The sequence below is a fragment of the Aythya fuligula genome, chromosome 1 (genome assembly GCF_009819795.1).
Source record: "Aythya fuligula isolate bAytFul2 chromosome 1, bAytFul2.pri, whole genome shotgun sequence".
Lineage (NCBI taxonomy): Eukaryota > Metazoa > Chordata > Aves > Anseriformes > Anatidae > Aythya > Aythya fuligula.
Genome location: NC_045559.1, coordinates 196768458 through 196786808, shown reverse-complemented (window position 1 = coordinate 196786808; position 18351 = coordinate 196768458). Strand labels below are relative to the sequence as shown.

Below are 18351 nucleotides of genomic sequence, written 5' to 3'. Positions count from 1 at the left end.
TCAAGGATTTTGCTCAGTGCTTTTTATTAGGTTTGGTTTGAAGGTTATGGCCGCCCCAGAAACAAAAAAGCAAAAGCGACTGCTGGTACTGAAACCCTGTATTTGTAAGCAGGTTCACTGCTGGATGTTGTTAGCTTGCATTTGTCCTGGACCCAGCAAATAAAAATGTTTTTCTTTGCCTTCTCTCACTGCTGACTTTCCCAGACAAGCAGAAATCTGGAAAGGGGAAGGGGCATTCTTAACCTGAGAATTTCAGACAGGTTGGATTTAAGCAAACCACCCATTTATTCTTTGATTAATGGCTTGCAGGCAGTTGGCTGTGGACTGTATTGTATTAATTTGTGACGGCAAGAGTTAATGCTAGTAATTGCATTTCCTCTATAGAGAGCCTGTAGTAGATTGTTTTTACGTGGCAATCTGTGATTGATAGATCAGGGAAAACAGGAGCAAAGAAGGTTACTGCCTCCCAACCACTTCCCCCTTCAAATTAAAATAATTCCCAATTTGTAGGGCGCCTTGCAGCACGTGCTGTGGGAATGAAGCAGTAAACACACTAGGCTGCATTCCCTTAGAGCAGCGAACCTCTTACTGCATTTCTTTCACCAAACCAAACAAGTCATGTTGTTGGGAGTCCATTTGAAACAAGCGTGCTGGCGAAACAGCCCCCAGACCCCTTCAGCAAACTTCCTGTACGCCAGGCGGCGGACCTGATGAAAGAGCCCGTTTGTGAACCTTTGGATTCCTTCCATTGATTTGTAAATCCACTTTAATAAAGTCCTGGCGAAGCTAGTGAAATGAGCAGCCGATGTTCTCCTTCTATCAAGTTTCTAACAAATATCTGATGCAGCTTGTGTCACTAGCTCTGGCACATACTTTTCTATTTTTTTTTTTTTCGCCGTGTTGGATCCTTTTGAGACCGAGGGAGTAGGGAAACAGGGAGAGGAAAAAAAAAAAAAAAAAAAAAAAACCCGCAGCCTCCATCAGCCACAAATTACATGGCTGCTTTATTTTCCAGCGCTGCTAAAACTCAGCTTATTTAATATCGATCATACCAAGGAACCAGCGAAGTACAGTGTTAATTGGGTCCACTGGAATTCCAGCCCCCTGGGACCCAGAGCTTCCAAGGCTGGGAGGGCGGAGGGAGGCAGGCGAGGAGGAGGGGACCCGCTGCGCGCCGCATAAAATCGAAGCGCACCAGACACCAAGGCTTCTGCTCGCGTCGCTGGAAAGCAGTCGCGGCGTTTCCCACCCACCCCCCTTTCAAAAATTAAGCAACTCATTTCATTATTATTATTTTTTTTTTTCTGAAGTCCGGCAGCTCCTCTTCAATTAACAGCTCCTTTCTTTTTCTGTTATTTTTCTTCCCTTTTCTTTTCTTTTTTTTTTTCCTTCCCCCTTTGCGGAGTCTTTTTTTTTTTTTTTATTGTTTTCTTCTCCTTTCTGCAAAGCTGCAAAAGCTCTGCTTTGAAAACTGCTGCCCCAGAGTGCAGTTGCTTAGCTGTCCTGTCAGCATTGTTCTAATGCTCATTCCATATGTATGTCACATAGGAGCAGTACCCTCCTCCTCCTCCTCCTCTCCCTTCCCCCAATCCATGCATTTGATTTTTTTTCCTTCCTAAAGACTGATTTTTTTTTTTTCCCAAGGAGCTTGGAAACAGGGAAATTCAAACTGAATGATCCTGTGCTGTGGTTAGTTCTGCAGCCAAGACCAGATTTCTCTTAGAAAAAGTGTTTGCTCTGTTCCTTCTTTCCCTTGCTCCCTCTTTTTTCTTCCCCATAAACACAAAGGCTTTAAAAACCTAAGATCTGTAGTTCTTTTTGCTTTTGCTTGTTACCGTGACAGCGTGTATCTCTGTTGCTGAAGAATGAAGCAGGCAGGCTGGAGTTTTTTTTATGTTCAGTGCTTTTGGGACCACTAAAGGGAAGTCCGCAGAGAAATATGTACAGCAACTGTGCCAACTGAGTTTCTCGTGCCTGTTATCTGTCACTTATTCTGACTAAAAGGTAAGGGATTCTTCTTTTTTTTCTTTTTTTTTTTTTTTTTTTTTTTTATTGCTAAAGTCTTTGTGCATTGTTTGTGCAGTCGTTTGACATGTGCAACTAATAGGCTGGTGAGGGACGTGGGTTATGGAGATTTTTGTGTTAAGGTGTTAACAGATCATCCAGGCAAAGCTCTTTACATCCAGAGGAAGAAAAGTATATATATATATATATTTTTTTTTTTTCCTTTTTCATCTCAAATGGTTCTTCCTGCCTGAGTCGCCCCTGATTGAGACATAAAGCTGGGGCATTATCACCGCTGCTTATCTTTCCTGCTCCTCTTTCTCCACCTAGGAAGCACAGGCAGGGCTGGTGTGTGCGTGCGCATGTGTGGGGCAAGGCATGCACCCTTGTACATGGGGAATGCCTGGCGGCGTGCACATTCTCCTCTTTTACTGTAACTAAACATCTTCAAAAGCACTCTCTGCAAGGTAAGAATGCCTTAGTTCAGCACGCTGCAGCTTATGCCTGTTTAAAATTATTACTTGGATTACAGTGCATACTGTGGAAAGTTATTAGTTTCCAGAGAGACCAATTTAATTGGGGGTATGTGTGCAGCGGTTCTGGTCCGTGCTTTACACATACTACTTACGGGAGACTATGAAATGTGTTTTTTTTTTTTTTCTTTTCCTTAGCTCTTGTGAAGGGTGAAGTTTACACTTTCTGTTCAGCGTAACAAATGAAGTTACAGCTGAAATTGAATAAAGCTGCAGAGAAGCATAGCCTTACAAGGCTTTTCAACTCAGCCCTGATAGTCAGAAGAGAGTTTATTAAAATATTTTTTTGCACTGCGTTGCAATATGCAGAAATGTTAGTGGGAGGGCATCTTTGCCAACGAGAAGTAGCAGCAAGTGATGCCTGAACTGGATCTTTATATCGTTTCTGGGTTAGAAACCTACTTAATCCATAATGTTGGGCTGCTTTGCTTTTTTTTTGCATGTGTGTGTGCTGTATGCATCTTTCAACAGCCTCCCTCTTAGTTCAAGAGGGCTTTGTTTTATGAAATGTGTTTTAGCTTTGCAGACAGCAGAAGTGCACTCGGTAACTGTCCCCTTAGCTATGACACAGTGCATTATTTGCCATTTTGGAGGAGGCTTATTTTTAAGACTTGCTTTGGTTTCTTTCTTAGGTATTTCTGTTCTGTCTTACTTACTGTTAGTTCTCTGACTGGAAAATGCATCTTAAGAGTATTTGTTTCTCATGCTTTATAGTAATCAGTGGCTGAGACAGTTGAGCAACCTCCTTTACTAATTCTGCCTTACCTTGAATGTTGTCTTGCTTATTTGACTAACTAGGAATGCCACCAAATATGTAATTAGTTTTGTTTAAAAACAGTCTGAAAATCTAAAGTGTGAAGGAAGAGAGGAAAGTCCTGTCTGAAGGCATTAATTTTTTTCTTTACAGTAGCTGTTTATAATGTAGCTGTTTATAATGTCATTTCAGAATCAGATATTTCCCAACACATGCTCTGTGACTGTATTTTCCCATGATTGTTGCTTTATATCAGCACTGAGAAAACAGTCATTTAGATAACAGGTTTTCATTGACATCCTTTTTATAATATAGAAAGGAAGAAGCAGTAATAAGTTAAATTGGCATCTGCTAATTATGCTGAATACAGATTGTGAGCTCTGCAAGTCGTCCCTTGCCTTAATGCTGTTAGCATATTTTAGCACTGGCAACCAAAGGAAAGAAATTTGATATATTTTTTTTTTAAAGATGACTTGTGAAGAAATGTGAAGTTTTTTTCTCTTCTTTTTTTCTTTTTTTTTTTTTTCCCCTAATGTTTGTATGCCGTTGTTAGAATGGGGAGAGCATCACATGCCGTGTAGTGCTTGGTAAAATTGATTAAAGATCATTGAGACATTGACTTGTCTGGTGATCGCTAGGATTGATTTTGACCCTTGGTGGCAAAACCATGGTTGTCAGACATATAACTTAGTCTCTGGACAGGAAAAGTTTGAGTGTTTCTTAGTCACCAAATACCTGGTTCTTTCAGGTCTCTGAGAAATAAACCATTTTGTTATGAACTTAGGTGTGCCTCTTCGTGCTAAATGGTGACTGTGCTCACCTCACAACACGAAGTCTTGGGCACCCAAGGCATTGAAGAGCTGTGGTTCTGCCAGATGTGCTCATTTCTTCCCCGTGCCTTCTCGCAGTGCCACACCATCCCAGCCTGACCATGGCACTGAGCCAGGGCTGAGCATCCACCACCACCACCGCGCAGCTCTGGGTGACCGTGCTGGGGGACACGCTCCGGCCCTGGGCGCTGCTGGCAGCGGCAGCAGAAGACCTGTGAGCGGTTGTGGTGGGTCAGCCACTAGAGGGGAGACAAGAGCTGCGTTATGGTAATGTGTGTCACCACCGAGCGCTCCGTATGATGATGTCTACACAGCAGTTTGCAGCGTAAGGTGGAAACATCCGAGCTAACCTGGATGCTCTGGATACCGGGAGCAGCCCAGTGGTGGCAGCGCGGGGCACAGCATGGGCTGATGCAGCTCCTCATCCTCGAGGAGTGCCACGCTTCTAGGGTAAAGAGCATCCAGTTGCACTTTTAGATGTAGAAGAAATGTGTCTATACTTTGTCTGTGCTGGAAGCTCCGTGGTTTTCAGCACTGGAAGCTGCTGAGGCATTGCAGCACCCAACCTCCTTGCTCCCAATCCGATTTGGGTGGCAGTGGTCCCTGCCTTGGGTGTTGGGCTGGAGCTCTCTAACACCCAAGTTATAGGTATAGGCATCTTTTTGCTGAGAACTTGACAAAAGCAGGAGGCTGTAAGTTTTTTTGTTTGCTTCTTGCAGCTGTAGGTGTCCACAGCATGTTCAAAGAGTGCTTTAACTGGAGTTAGTGGTGGGTGGCTCAAAATCTCAAAATTGTTGAATGTCTCTTCTGTGCTTCCAGGCTGTTTGAATCTTCTTCCCTATGATCATACCCCACATTTTTGCCAGGTAATGATTTGGCACATTGAATTGCTGTAAGTTGTTTCATCTCTTTCTAGTGGATAGGTATCATGAGCAAGCACTGCCTTGGGTGGTGGGCACACCGGGAAGCATCCTGCACCTGGAGCTGCAGGGCTGAAGGATGGTTGGAGAGCTCCTGGTCAGTGGCTCCTCCAGGTCCAGGTGAGGTTTGCTGGGACCTGTTCAGGAATCACATACCTTCAGTACCATGTGCCATGTTACAGCAGTGCTCTACCTGTGGTCTGCATGTAAGCCTCATTTTCCTAAAAGTGATGTCAAGAGTCTATTTAATAAGACATTATGATTTTGGCTTCAGTTTTAGGTTTCTTTACTCTCTTATGTGTATGTGTGAAATGCAAAGCATATTTAATGAACAAATACTTCAGATGTTTCCAAATTAATTAAAAACAGCTACACATCTGGAAAAAATCCAGTACCTTTCATGGATGGCTTCAACTTCATGTGTTCTTCCTCTTGTGAGAAGCCCTGAGAATATCCCTGTGTGGATGCCTGTGAAAGCTGGAGTGGTAGAATCCAGGCTTATTTTACAAAAGAGAGAAAACTGAAGCCCATAGAGATCAATGGGATCTCAGCCTTTATTCCAGCGATCTCTAGATAAAACCTAACAATATATGGAAATATATAATATGATATGCCTATGCCTGGTCAGATATTGTCAGGGTACGCTGGCTGAAGGTAGCTGTGCAAGTCTTAATTAGAATGTGTTGTTTCTCATGGGTTCAACTGCTGCTAATTCATGCAGATCTCAGTGAGACTTGAATTAGGCACTAGAAACAAAAAAGCATTTTATAGTGAACTTTCTTTTTTTCTTTTCCCTTCCCTTTCCCCGAAAGTAAATAAAATGATCAGATTTTTTCTCTATGGGAATGTTGTGATTTAAACTGACACAACTAAGTGACCTAAAGATAGGCTTATTGCATACATAAAAAATGCAGGGCTGGGTTGTTTGAACTGCATTAGCATCAGAATGAGAAACGGCAGGGTGAGTTGGCTGGGGTGGCCATGCAGAACTGGGGAGGGCTGTTCTTTGGAAAGCCTCCGAGCTGGGAATTCTTTTCTGAGCCATAAATAAATAAATCTGTGTCCTGAGCAATTAATGAATACAGAAGTCTGAGCAACTTTAAGCGTGTTTGGGATATTTAAAAAACCCATATGCTGCTTTTGTTAGTGTTGTTGATTTCTATTTTCCTATTATTGCCATTTTAAGGTGAGCTTTTTTTTTCTGGCCTTCTTTATTTTTGTTGAAAGATGCTGATGAGAATGTTTTTGCCAGTGCTGTACTGGAAAACCTCTGTTAAGTTCCACATCAGTTTAAGCATGTGTTGCACATAAGTGCTGCCCCTGAAAGTTTTGATCTTCTGGCTACAGACTGGAATTGCAGGCAGATCAGTGCTTAGAGTATCTTGTCTGTGGGGTTGTCCTCTGGCTGCTCGTGCTGGTTACTCCAGGGGTGCCAAGAAAATTATCTTGCAGTCATCATACTGTGAGTGCTTGTAGGGCTTTTCCGGGGGATCTTGGTGTGTTCTGCAGACCAAAACTAATTAAAACCTCACAATGCTCACAGCGGGCAGATAAGTGCGAACCACAAGTAAGCAAGCTAAGACAGAGAGTGGTGCAGAGCTCAACTTTCTCCTTGCAATGACCAGGTTACAGGGCAGTGTTCCCATTGAACAAAGAGGAGCTATAGGTGCTTTGTACCTCTGGAAATGGTGTTGGAAATGGTACCTCTGGAAATTGCTGGGTGGGCCAGCCTTTTGGAGACAGGCTTCATGGAGTCAGTATTTATGGTTTTGCACCCAGCAGCTGCCTTTTAGAGATGAAATGAGTTCAGATCTCCTAACCTTAAAGCTTAAAGTTCTTCATGAATCTGCATAAGCAGTGGTGTTTTGGAAGGTTATTGAAATGTCCACTTCTCGCACCATGCTTAAACTTTCTGAATTTAGTGGCTTTCATTGGGATTTTAATTTTTAAGCATCATTTTGCATTAAAAAAAAAAAAAAAGTGCCTGGCTGATGTGCATCAGCTCCCACTAGAGTGCTGACAGGTTTTGACTGTTGCTGGGTTTTAACTTCATTGGTGTAGTGCTTCTAGGAATTTCAGCTCTGATATGACCTTTGAGAGAGGATTGATCTTCTCAATATTGCTGCTGTGGTCACTCTTGGTCTTAGGCATTAGAAGAAGCAGTGCTGGAGCTGGTACAGTAAAATGGAGTGGGAATGAGAAAGTTCACTTGCTTAATTGCTTCCAGTGAGCACAAGAGGATGCCTTTAGAGAAAATAACATTTTGAGCTAGTCTGGAAACCTGTTTATAAAATTATAGAGAGGGTTTAATGAAAGCAATCTAGAGGGAGATGTAGGAAAGCATCAGATAATTATGGTACTACAAGCCAGATTTCCAGATACACAGATACAATGCAGAAATTACCATTAGGGCATGCTGTACAAGTGGGATATATTGACAGAGAGGGAAAAAAAAGGAGTAGTGAGAGAAAGCTATGGCCCTAATTTCTACAGCCTTTTAAGAAGATGTCTCAGGCACAGGAACCAGCTAAAAAGGTTAATCGGGCAGGATCAGTTCGTGTAGTCTGTGAAAGTGAGTTTCAGAGCTTGAGAGGAGGAAGCATCAGCAAAGCCGCCAGGTGTTTCAGGAGGTGAAGCTGTTTGTGGTGGTGGGAGATGAGGGTGGTGTGAGAAAGGTGACAGACTTTACTGCAGATGTAAGCATTTCTGGAACGGTAGGAGACACCCCCAGAGCAGTGTGGGTGGAAGGGGAGAGGTAGACAAGTTGCCTGAGGATCTGAGTACAGAGGCAATGAGGATTGCAACAGGAAAGGAGTTCAGCTTCTGAAAATCGAAGGGACAGGGCACCAAAGAAGCAGAAGCATGAAGATGATGGAGCCTTTTATACCATATAACTCTATGCTTGACAGCATCAGGTAGATCATATGGAGTTGTGTGACTGTGGGTGCCTTTGGGTAGCAGCTGGAAGTTGGGTTATTTACCACTTGGCTCCCTTGTCCAGAGGCCACGCTGGAAACCCTTTTTGTAGCTCAGGTTGTGTACTTTCATAAAGGGTGTTACAGTTGTGGAAAAGAATGAGCCAAAGGGAATTCAGTTCTGCCAGGACGAAAAGGTCATGGTGAAGATGACAGGGGCATCTGATGGAAGAAGCAGTAATGTTAAGGCATGTGCTCCTATTAAGCTGTGACGCTTACTGGAAGGGAGAAATACCGAAGTCTAGCCACGAAGTGACAAGGTAGTGAACCTGACTGGTACTGCTTTATATTCAGTGGTTTGTTGGGTGAAATAAGCTGCTGCAGAAATCAGGAGAATAAATGAATGGTTGCTGAAAAAACTGTGGATTTTGTATAGTGGGCTAAATGCTAACACTGAAGAGCAGGAGTGAATTTCGCGTTGGCTTCCTTTACCTTAGACCTGCCTGTTTTCCTAGAAAACATCCCTGTGAGTAAGTAAATGTCAAAGCATAACTGTTTGTTCTCAATTTAATTTTACTAATGTGATTGTAAGTCAGTTTATGAAAGAACTTGGTGCCAATGAAATGGATTTCAGACCACTGGGATCCTGAGAAAAGTGGAAGGTTTTGGAGTTTCTCCTACTGCAAATTTCAGTTCGCTGAGAAGAGGTGTCAAACAGCATCTCTGCTTCATTTGTTGCTGGTTATGCAGTTTAATTAGTGCCCATCATTATAGATTTCTGAAAAACTCTCATGAAGGTGAATATGGGCTTAGAGAAGCCGGCCATGTGCTACTTCATGCAGCAGCTCTGTATCTAGCAAGATGCTAAAAAGGGGCTGTCCCTGTGCTGCAGACAAAAGGGCTCTTTATGCAAAAGTAGCTTGTTAGCTTTTTGTTTTGAAGCTGTAGCATGACGAAACTATCAGGGTGTCACACTAATAAAGTGGCCAGCCCCTAAGGAATCGACATTCTTGGTGGTGATTTAGAAGGTGCGTTTATACAGTAGGCTCCAACTTCATTAGGACGCCGTTTCCCTGGATACTGAGCATTTTGCATGTCATTACACGCATGACATTTGCATGTCATTACATCGCATGGCATTAACAAGGCTGGGTGGCTGTAATGGTTTTATTAAAGTTTTTCCTATTACTTGAATAAGGCTTCTCCTTTTTATTTGATTTTTTTTTTATGTTAAAGAGAAACAAAAGGACGTGATTTCGTCAGCTAGTTTGCACAACTTCCTTTGAGCCAAAAACAGGTTTTATTTCATAAAGTGTGGAAATCCTGCATGTTATTTGTGGCATTATGTTGCTGAATGGGTTGTAAATAGGAGTTGAAGTGCTACTATTCACTGTAGCATCAAATTCACACTGTTTGGGAATAACCTTACAATAGCAAAGAAAAAGCTGTTTAAATGCTGGGCAGTAAACAAAATTTGTTATGGGTGTGAAAGCATTTAAATACTTCACGTGTCTGTTTGAGACTTTGGTGTTTTGATAGTGTTCAGTGTGTTTCCTGAAGGTACTTTCTGCTTCGCACACCATCTTGGTTGCCTCAACTCTGTTGTTGGACAAACAGCTTGGGCTGCCACGAACATGGAAAGAATCCATCCTGCCTGCTCCAGGACCCATTGCTGTCCCCATTCCTTTTGTTTGCAGGTATATTTTGAGGGGGGGAGCTCAATCCACAGTGTGAACAAATCCACACCAAAAAAAAAAAGGAAAAAAGGGCTAAGCATGGAACAGCTGCTTTGGTGCCCACGCTGGTTCATCCTGCTGCAGTCGCCGAGCTGCGGCATGAAGTGACTGTAGCTCTGGGTGCCAAAATGTGACGGGTCTTGGGGTCAGTTGTGCCTGCAGCTCTGGCAAAGGATTCAGCAGGCATCAGGCTGTGGGACCCAGGCTGTTACAGGGATTCCCTATGCAGCATGGCACATCCCTGATGCTGTTTGAGCAGCTCTGTGCCTGTCACCTCTATGTCCTGCAGCCCCTCCACTTGTTCTGCTCGCTGGAAAGCATGCACTCAAGGAATGTCTGTTCAGGAGCTGTACTTCTTACATGTAAAAAAAAAGAAATCCTTTAGTGTTCTTGAGATCATACTGGGCCTTAGAATATCCTCTGGACTCAGCAGCAAGGATTTAAACTCTCAAGGGACCGCAGCTGTCACAGGCTGTGAGTTACACAGGCTGTGAGGGCAGCCGGGCACAAGAACCAGGCTGTACATGTGTGCATAACCCCCTGCTAGTGCTGAGTGTGCTCACGTGCTGAAAGCAGCTTGAAAGTTTCAACCAGTTATTTTTAGTGTGAAAAGAACTCCTTAGTTTATATTCCTACCGATACTTTTTCTTCGGAGAAACAATGTGTATTATTGTTCATTTAATAAAATAAAATCATTTTTTTCCCAAAGCCACAGAACGCAGAATTTGTACGGGAGCATTTGAACATAAATTCTGGGGATGAATGCGAGATGGCTCTTTTACAGTATACTCAGTTTTATTGCAGTCCTTACAGTGGCTTTCATATGCCAAAAGCTATTGAGAGCCTTCTCTTATAAAAGTGTTCTAGAAATATATTATACCCACAGACGTTTTCTCCTTATCCACTATAGTTAGTTTCACAAGTGTGACACGCATTTTGTTTTTTTTTCCTTGCTGTATGGATTTGTAATATTGCTAGATTTGCTTTAGTAAGGGGATACATTGCAATTTTATAACTCTTACATTTTTGTTCTTTACTTTCATCTTGAAAGTATAGAGGAAACAGATAGAGCAGCCTCATCTCAGGCTAAATTATTCCTGATGACTTTGATTTGTGACCTGAAGCTGTCTGGCAAAGCTTTTTCTTTTTTTTTTTTTTTTTTTTTTTTTTTTACCTTTCTGGAGATTTCCAGGCATCAGATATTGAACTGGCAGCTGGCTTCCCATGAGCGCACAGCAGAGTCTGAGGAAGAACAGCACGCAAGCAGTGCCTTGATATGTGAGACTTCATGTTTAGTTGAAGTTTTAAATTCAGCAGCAACGAGCCTCAGTGGACATGAGCTCACAGCTCTAACTGAGGCTGGAGTCCTTTAATTTCAGGGACTTTCAGGTGAGCAACCTTCCCCATCTCTTGTCAGAAGAACGAGCAGTGGGAGAACAGCAACATGTGGCTTGGGGCTCGGAGGAGTGACCTGCCCTGTTTGTCTTGGCAAGCACTGGCATGGATGTTCTGCCTTGTTTGCTGTGAGGTGTTCACCTTGCTAATGAGTTTGGTGCTTGTCAAAGCGTGGAAAGGAAGGGGAGGCTCCCATAAGGAAGATTTATCTGTGGGGTGCGTGGTGAGTTGGCGTGGCACCACTGCCACGTGCGCACGCAGGAGGAGGGGAGAAATCTAGACCAAGCAGGCAAGCAGCAAACTGGAGTTAAAGGGGAGACAGGGTGAAAGCATGGCCAGAGCAACCAGGCCTGGACCTGTCTTGTGTGTCTTGGTGCTTTACCCTAACCAGTGCTTGGTGTGCATGTGGCATGCATGGACTTTCTGTCCAGAACTTGAGAGTTTAGGCTTTGCAGCTTGACCTTGGCTTGCAGGTGATCCTGACTCTAGGAGAGCAAATGGAGAAGGGTGAGGCATGAAGAGGTGACCCTCCTCTTGCTACCATCTTCAACAACATAATGGGCTCACAATATTTTTGTTGTTGTTGTTGTTATTATTAACACTATACGTTTTGTGATAATTGTCTCCAGTTAACTTTTCAAGATCTAGGTTTCACTTTGCAGACCAAACCCAAGCTCCCAAACTGTGAATAAATGACAGGTTTTCATTGGTACCCACTGCAACACGGTGAGAAAAATCAGTGCTTGACCCCAGATTTTGGAAATTTAGCCATGTGATGCTGGTGAGAATTGCTTCGTAGGGAAACCTTCCTGCCTTAACTTCTGCAGCTACAGAGGGCAGTGCAGGCAGGCAGCAAGAGCTGGCAGTGGGAGCGCCTCGGGGCTCTCCAGTGTGGCTGGAGCAAGGGGCTTGGTCCATTTGTGCCTGATTCCTCATCTGGCAACGGGATGAATGTATGCGCTTACCTAGATTTCAGATGTGTGTGAAGATCAGGAAGCTCAAGGGAAGGGCAGCATTTTCAGAGTGGATGCAGGAACTTTGGAAACAGGGTTTTGCTGACAGCCGGTGGATGTGGGAGCTTTAGGAAAATCCTAAATCTGTAAGGATTTTAGGAGGTAAAGAGCAGTTGGCTTTGGAGCAGTTACTGCTTCCCTGTGCGGCTGCTTGGGGGGCTTCCCAGGCAGCTGGGGCACTTGACCTGTTTTAAACACCTTTCAAGGGGTGGAAGGGACGGACCCTAGCTCTGTAAGGCTGTTTTCACTGGTTTTCCATGCAGCACTCCTTGATTTTAGAGGGAATTTCAGCCTTCTCCCAAGGGGAGCATGGAGCTCTGTTAGTGAAGAGGGCTAAAACAAATACATCTACTTTTTCTTTTTTCTTCTCCTTTTTTTGTGTGTGATTTTGACACATGAATAAATGCTGTGGTACTTTTTCTGAGGTTCTGCCTCTAATGCCAAACATTTTAAAGGCACTTTTCCAAGGTGATTATTGAGACTCTGCGCTAAGAGATACCTCATTTAATCTGGCATATGCTGATTGCCACGAAGATATTTTCAACATACTGTACAGTGGTGTCTGTCATTCTCCAGGACATAAATAACTGCTGGACTGTAGATAACTGTGCAGCTAGCTGGCGGCTTATGGGTAACCTCTTTTCTGGCACAGAAATAATGGATTGTTTGTTCCTTCAGTTGAGATCATGATGTGTTTTGATGTTTCTGATTTACATTTTTAGCACTGTTCTTGATATCGTTCAGTGTTCTGGGAACGGTCTTTCAACTTGGTGTTTATTTTGGAGTGTTAGTTTTCCAACAAACAAATACATGATTGGCAATTAATGGGTTTGCTATAAATAAACAAAAGCGAATGGTTCAGCTTTAAATAGGGATCTCTGCTCTTTGGAGCTTTTTTTTGGGCTGTGCCTGCGATGCTGGACCTTCAGCTCCCCGGGCACGCAGCAGCCCTCGAGGGACTCCCAGCTGCGGCAACTGAACGGGCCGAGCTGGAAAGCTGAAGCCAGAGTGGGTTGTGCTTGTGTTTGGTAAGCTAAAAAGTGGTTTTCATCTCAAATATCTGTGCAGGAGCTGACCACTGTGGGGTTGGGGCAGGAGTGTGTGTGGTTTCAGTATGGGTAAGTTGTTTGGGTGTGGTAGAAATTTCAGCGTGCAGCCTTTCAGTGCTGTGCTAATGGCCACGGTGCAGATACCTGGTGGAGATGCTATCATAAGTTTTCCTGTGCTGTTCATGCAAGTCTGTCCTAGTGCCATCAGCACTGCTTTGTGCATCAGAAGTAGTGTTATAATGTCCTGGTGAAAATAATTGCAATCAGCGCCTGTCGTGGATTTAGGTACTTCTAACACAGGTAACGTTCCAAGACCATCTTTGATGGAAAGCTTTGCTCCTTGCCGTGCTTTGGCCTTAACACATAGCTTGGAAAGGAAGTGTGTAGGTTTCTGTAGTAGCTTTGTTCAGTTTAAGTCTAACTCCATCAGCTTTTCTATTTCCAGTGCAATGTCTGCAGTGTGGATTCTGCTTATCTGAGAGATTGCTTGGCTTCTTACTTAGGCAGGTTAACCAATTTCCATGGCCTGAACTGGATGTAATTTTAAAAAGGTATGGCATTGGCCCTTTCTCTAAATGCTGCCTGTTAGAAAAAAAATAAAAATGCAGCCTTTCTGATGTTTTGCACAGGAAGATTTAGAAACCAGTGGCTGTATTTATTGGTGATTATTTCTCTCTGTTTTACACAGACATCTGAGGGCTCAGGCTTGGTCCAAATTGTCAGAGGCTAATTTATAAGAGGGCCAGCGGGAGGTAGTTTTTTGGGAGCGGTGTTTCAGAAGATGGTTGCTCAGCATTGCCTGGAAGTCAGACCCTTGTAGGCATTTAGAGCTGGTTGTAGACATCTTAAGTGGGTTGCTCAGGATTGGAGGCAGCTCTGTGCTATGTCTGCTGCGAAGCAGCAGGTGCCAGCGCCCTGCAGATTCCTGCCCTATCAAAAGGAAAATCAGCGCTGCTAAATCTAGGTTTCGTTCTCAAATCTCAAACTTGTTGAGAATCTCAATCAAAATATTTGCTCCCTGTGCTTCAAGTATGATCTCTCTTTTTTGCCATGTGACACAGCCATCTTGAAGAAAAACAGCCTTGCAAAAACAACAATCCAGTTTCTAGCCTCAAGAAAGAAAAAAACTTTATTTTCTTTTTCTCCCCTTCAGCATGGTAAGATTTAGCTCTCTCTCAAATAGTTTTGTGTTTAATTATTATTATTTCCTAAGCTTCACTTGGATACATCCAAAATATGTTTTCTTTGCAGACTTCTCCCCGGATTGCTCAGGCAGTGCCATTTTCTCAGTTCACTTTGAGTGCTTCTCCTGCATGGATTGAAAACTATCATTTTATGGTAGAAACTAGAGGATCAGCAACCCAGGGTAAACTTCTGGAGAATGAGTTTGGTTGTGCCGCAGACAAGAACATGCCTCTGCCTCCGTTTCTCTTACTGTACATGATAAATGGCACTCTGCTGGCTTAGGACACTGGGTCCCATGCTGTCTCTGTGCATCCCTCTCCTGGCTGCCCCTGCTTGTTCCCATGGCCTCCATCCATACCTGCCCTCGCAGCACTGACTGCCACCGCAGGGAGCAGTCCTGCTGAGACCACCTCTCTCTAACTCAGCAAGTCATCTGGGGACAAACCTGCAGCGGGGCTCTGGTGTGGGGTGAAATGCTGTATTCATAGAATCATAGAATGGTCTGGGTTGGAAGGGACCTTGGAGATCATCTGGTTCCACCCCCACTATTCCACAGTCCTTTTTGTTGTGAAATCCTCACTGGACTGCCATTACTCTGACTTGCCACGTTGTAATCTTTTCTCTTAGTCTCTCTTTTTTTTTTTTTTTTTTTTTAATATGGGGCTGTCAACTGGGAAGAACTTTTGTATATTCATCTCTTTTCCTAGCAGCTGCCTCTTGCCCGTATATAATAGTCTGGACCATTTGAGCTGCCTGGCCTCAACACACAGAGCGGCCAAGGGAGATATATAGTATTTTTTTCCCTCTGAGAGTAACAGCTTACTCCAGTCCTTACACCTATATACCTATTATGGCCCTGGAAACAGTAGTTGTAAATCTGATAGACTTCTTTCGTACTATAAACTATAGCCAAATAGTTTATACAAGATAGTGCAAACTGTCAGGAGGAGTATGTGCAGGATCCTGAGCACAGAGCAGACTGGTTGCAGGGGCCGGCAGCGCCTAGGAGTCGTGGGTCTGAAGGGAAGCTGCCATGGAAGAGACTCTGTTCACAGGGCTTTGTGTGAGAAAGGTGGGAGATGCTTTTTCATCAGGAGGGCCAGCACATTTGCTTCAGTGCTGTGTCACAGATCACGTTGGGTTGGAGCTCCTTCCATTGCTGCCTTTCACCAGGCATAGAAATTAGAGATCAGCTTGCTCCAGGGTCTTTTACAAAAGTTGGTCTGGTTTTAATTGCCTATATTATTTTCAGTATAGTAAGGGCAATTTTTTTTTTCAAACAGCCCAGTTGTGTTGCCCAACATAAATCCTGCTGGAGTCCCAGATGATGCAGCTGGGTGCTGCAGTGTGGCAGGTTGGGATTCTGTCTGCCTGTGCCAGGCACCTGCCCAGAGTGCAGATTTGGGGTCCCAGGGCACTGATTTGGGGTCCCAAAGAGAGATGGGAAGGACCAGCAGTGACACAAGTGACACTAACCAGACCTAGATTTTTTTATCGTGATGTTGTGTCTAGAAGGGGCTTTCAAACCAGGGCTCCCTGAATGGGGTTAGAGTAGGTTTATAAGATAAAGTTAAAAAAAAAAAAAAAAAAGAGAGAAGCCAAATAAGCAAGTAATAGCATCTCTGAGTGTGTTTCATGAGGGAGCATGTAGCCCCAGTGGAAATAGCTTGCTCGTTTTGAAACTGCCCCAGAGCTTCCCCATTTTACAGTGATTAAGAAGCAGGAGCCAGGGGGGATTGGAGATAAAGCATAAAAACTGGCCATCAGGCTTTGTTTCCAGCGGGACAGACCACCAAGGGACAAGCTCAAATCCCTTGTAAGGTTGCTCCCTGGAATTCCCTTTTGACAAATCTCACATGGCAGCAAATTATTCCTCCCCTCTCCCCCCCCTTACTCTTTCCCCAAGCTGTTTTTCGTCCTCGAGGGGGAAGGGAGAGTCCCAAAGACCCTTTGCAGCAGTTCCCCAGGAAGACAGATGCCCAGCTCCTGCTCACAACTATCATCCGCATCTGCTGATGAACTGATCCTTGTCCAGAATTGGTGTCGTATGGAAAAATCCCCAGCACCTGCTAGCAAACCCCAGTTATTCACAACATACGGCTGGGTGGCTAAATCTTCACTTCCTAGGGTCGGCCTGGAATTACACTCGCTACATGCTGAGCGGCCTTTCTCTCCTGTGAAATAGATGCAGGCAGCGGGAGGATTTGCAGCTACAAGGAAGGTTAGGATTTATAGCGCTGTCTCCTGCAAGGGGTTATTCTGCAGAAATGGTTGGTTTGTCTTCATCTTCTCTTTTGGGATAAACACATCATGATGTAATAATCTATATGGAAAATCATATCTTTGTATTCATCAGGGAGCAGGTAGCCCTGTGAATATATATCCCCTGGCATAAATCTACCGTCAATGTCAGTCAGGCGTTTTTTTTCCCTCCTGCCTAGAGCTGAACATGCATTTTTAATTCATTTCCATATGGCACAAACTCTATATTCTTATTGTATATTCTAATTTCTTTTCCTGGCCAGTAAATTTTAAGCCTTTCCTAGCTGGGTAAGTTATTGTGGGGTACATCTGGGTGCAGTTCAGGAAAGATATCTGAGTAGAGAATGTGCCATTTTAAGGTATGGTTTTTTTTGTTTGTTTGTTTTTTAAAATAACATGCCGTTATTAATGTTTTTCCCCCTATTCTCATTTGACCACGTGCTAATGATACTGCCTGCATGTTGAGGGGACAGGATAAAATCCACCGCTGTCTCTAGTCTGTGCCTAAGGTTGGTAGACAGACATCCATCCAACTCCTAGATCACCATCTTCCATATGCCTTAAATACTAATTTCCATGAGTTCTGAAGTTTTCCATAGTTTTGCACTACGGAGGAGGTTCCTTCCAGGAGAGGGCAGCGACGTACACGGGTCCCCCCTCCGTGTCTTGACATTGACAGCATTGTGAAAAACATCTTTTCCTATCAATGTTGCAGCTTGATGTGGAACTTAAATAGGAAACAACTGAAAAAGAATCAAGAGTGCTTTTTAACCTTTTTGCAGGTATACTTGACCTGGTCATGCAGAAGTTTTTGTAGGGGCAGATTGCTGTTGTTGATAGAAAATAGCACTGAGAATAAGAGGCTCTGTTCAGGTGGATGGAGCCGCATGGCGATATTGTAGGTTTGCTGATCTGATGATTAGACCCTAAGAAGAGATAGACTACTGCTGATGTTGACATTATTTGAGTGATAGGAAGGAGTTACTTGCAAGATTGAGGTCACTTACAACAAAATCTGCTGCTGTTCCTGCTGCCGTTTCATCACTTCAATACATACTGTTTATTTGTCATGTACATGTGAAGCTAATGTTTTCCTGCCTTTTAAAAAAAAGTCCTTCATGTTTTCATCTATACACCTTTTTGCTGTAAAGCTGCTTATGTAATAGAACTTTAATAGCTACCATTTGAATGAGAATTGTGACTCCTTTCCTGAGAATAGAGTAGTATTTCTGAATTGTAGTATTATTCCATACCTAGAGGTCACCACTCCTGTCCTTTCTGAGGAAGCAGCCTGACTTTCACAGGTTGTTCTGGAAACATAAAAATCATGGTAAAAACCTTTAAATGAGACCAAACCCTGTTTCCTGACCTTTTTTACCCCTATGCACAAAGGCTCATAATCACCTTGATTCTCATAAATTTGTCATCTGAATTTAAAATATGTTTTTTCTCCTCCCAGCATACTGAAGCCTGGAGGATCCTTTAGATAAGAGCTTTATTGGGTCCTTCTGCTGAAGATGGGAGGTGAAGGGCAGATTGGGTTCTTCTCTCTTCCCTTTCAAAGGACCTGTAGAAATTCTTAAATATTTGTATTATATACTTACATTCACTAAGATCATTTATGCAATGGTCAGCTGAAAATACTCTTATCTCATTGGACGTACTTGAGCTTGAAGGATGAGAGAGGAAATTTTTCTTTTCCCTGTAGTGTCTTGTTAAAAGCTTATTCCTTCTGCCTGCTGAAGAAGTTTACCT

The 18351-nt window shown here is 43.4% G+C and overlaps 1 protein-coding gene across 7 annotated transcripts in view; it reads left to right on the top strand.

Moving 5' to 3' along the window:
• The window catches only part of FAT3 (FAT atypical cadherin 3), a 418888-nt gene that overhangs the window by 68918 nt on the left and 331619 nt on the right, over positions 1–18351 (top strand). Inside the window, exon 1 of one of the 7 annotated variants that reach the window (XM_032196157.1) lies at positions 1687–2004. The exons of 5 other annotated variants lie outside the window; for them this stretch is intronic. The gene's annotated coding sequence lies outside the window, so the exon portion shown is untranslated. Of the gene's footprint in view, positions 1–1686; positions 2005–2442; positions 2472–18351 lie in introns of those variants that run through there. One more of the 7 variants, XM_032196174.1, reaches the window with a different exon arrangement.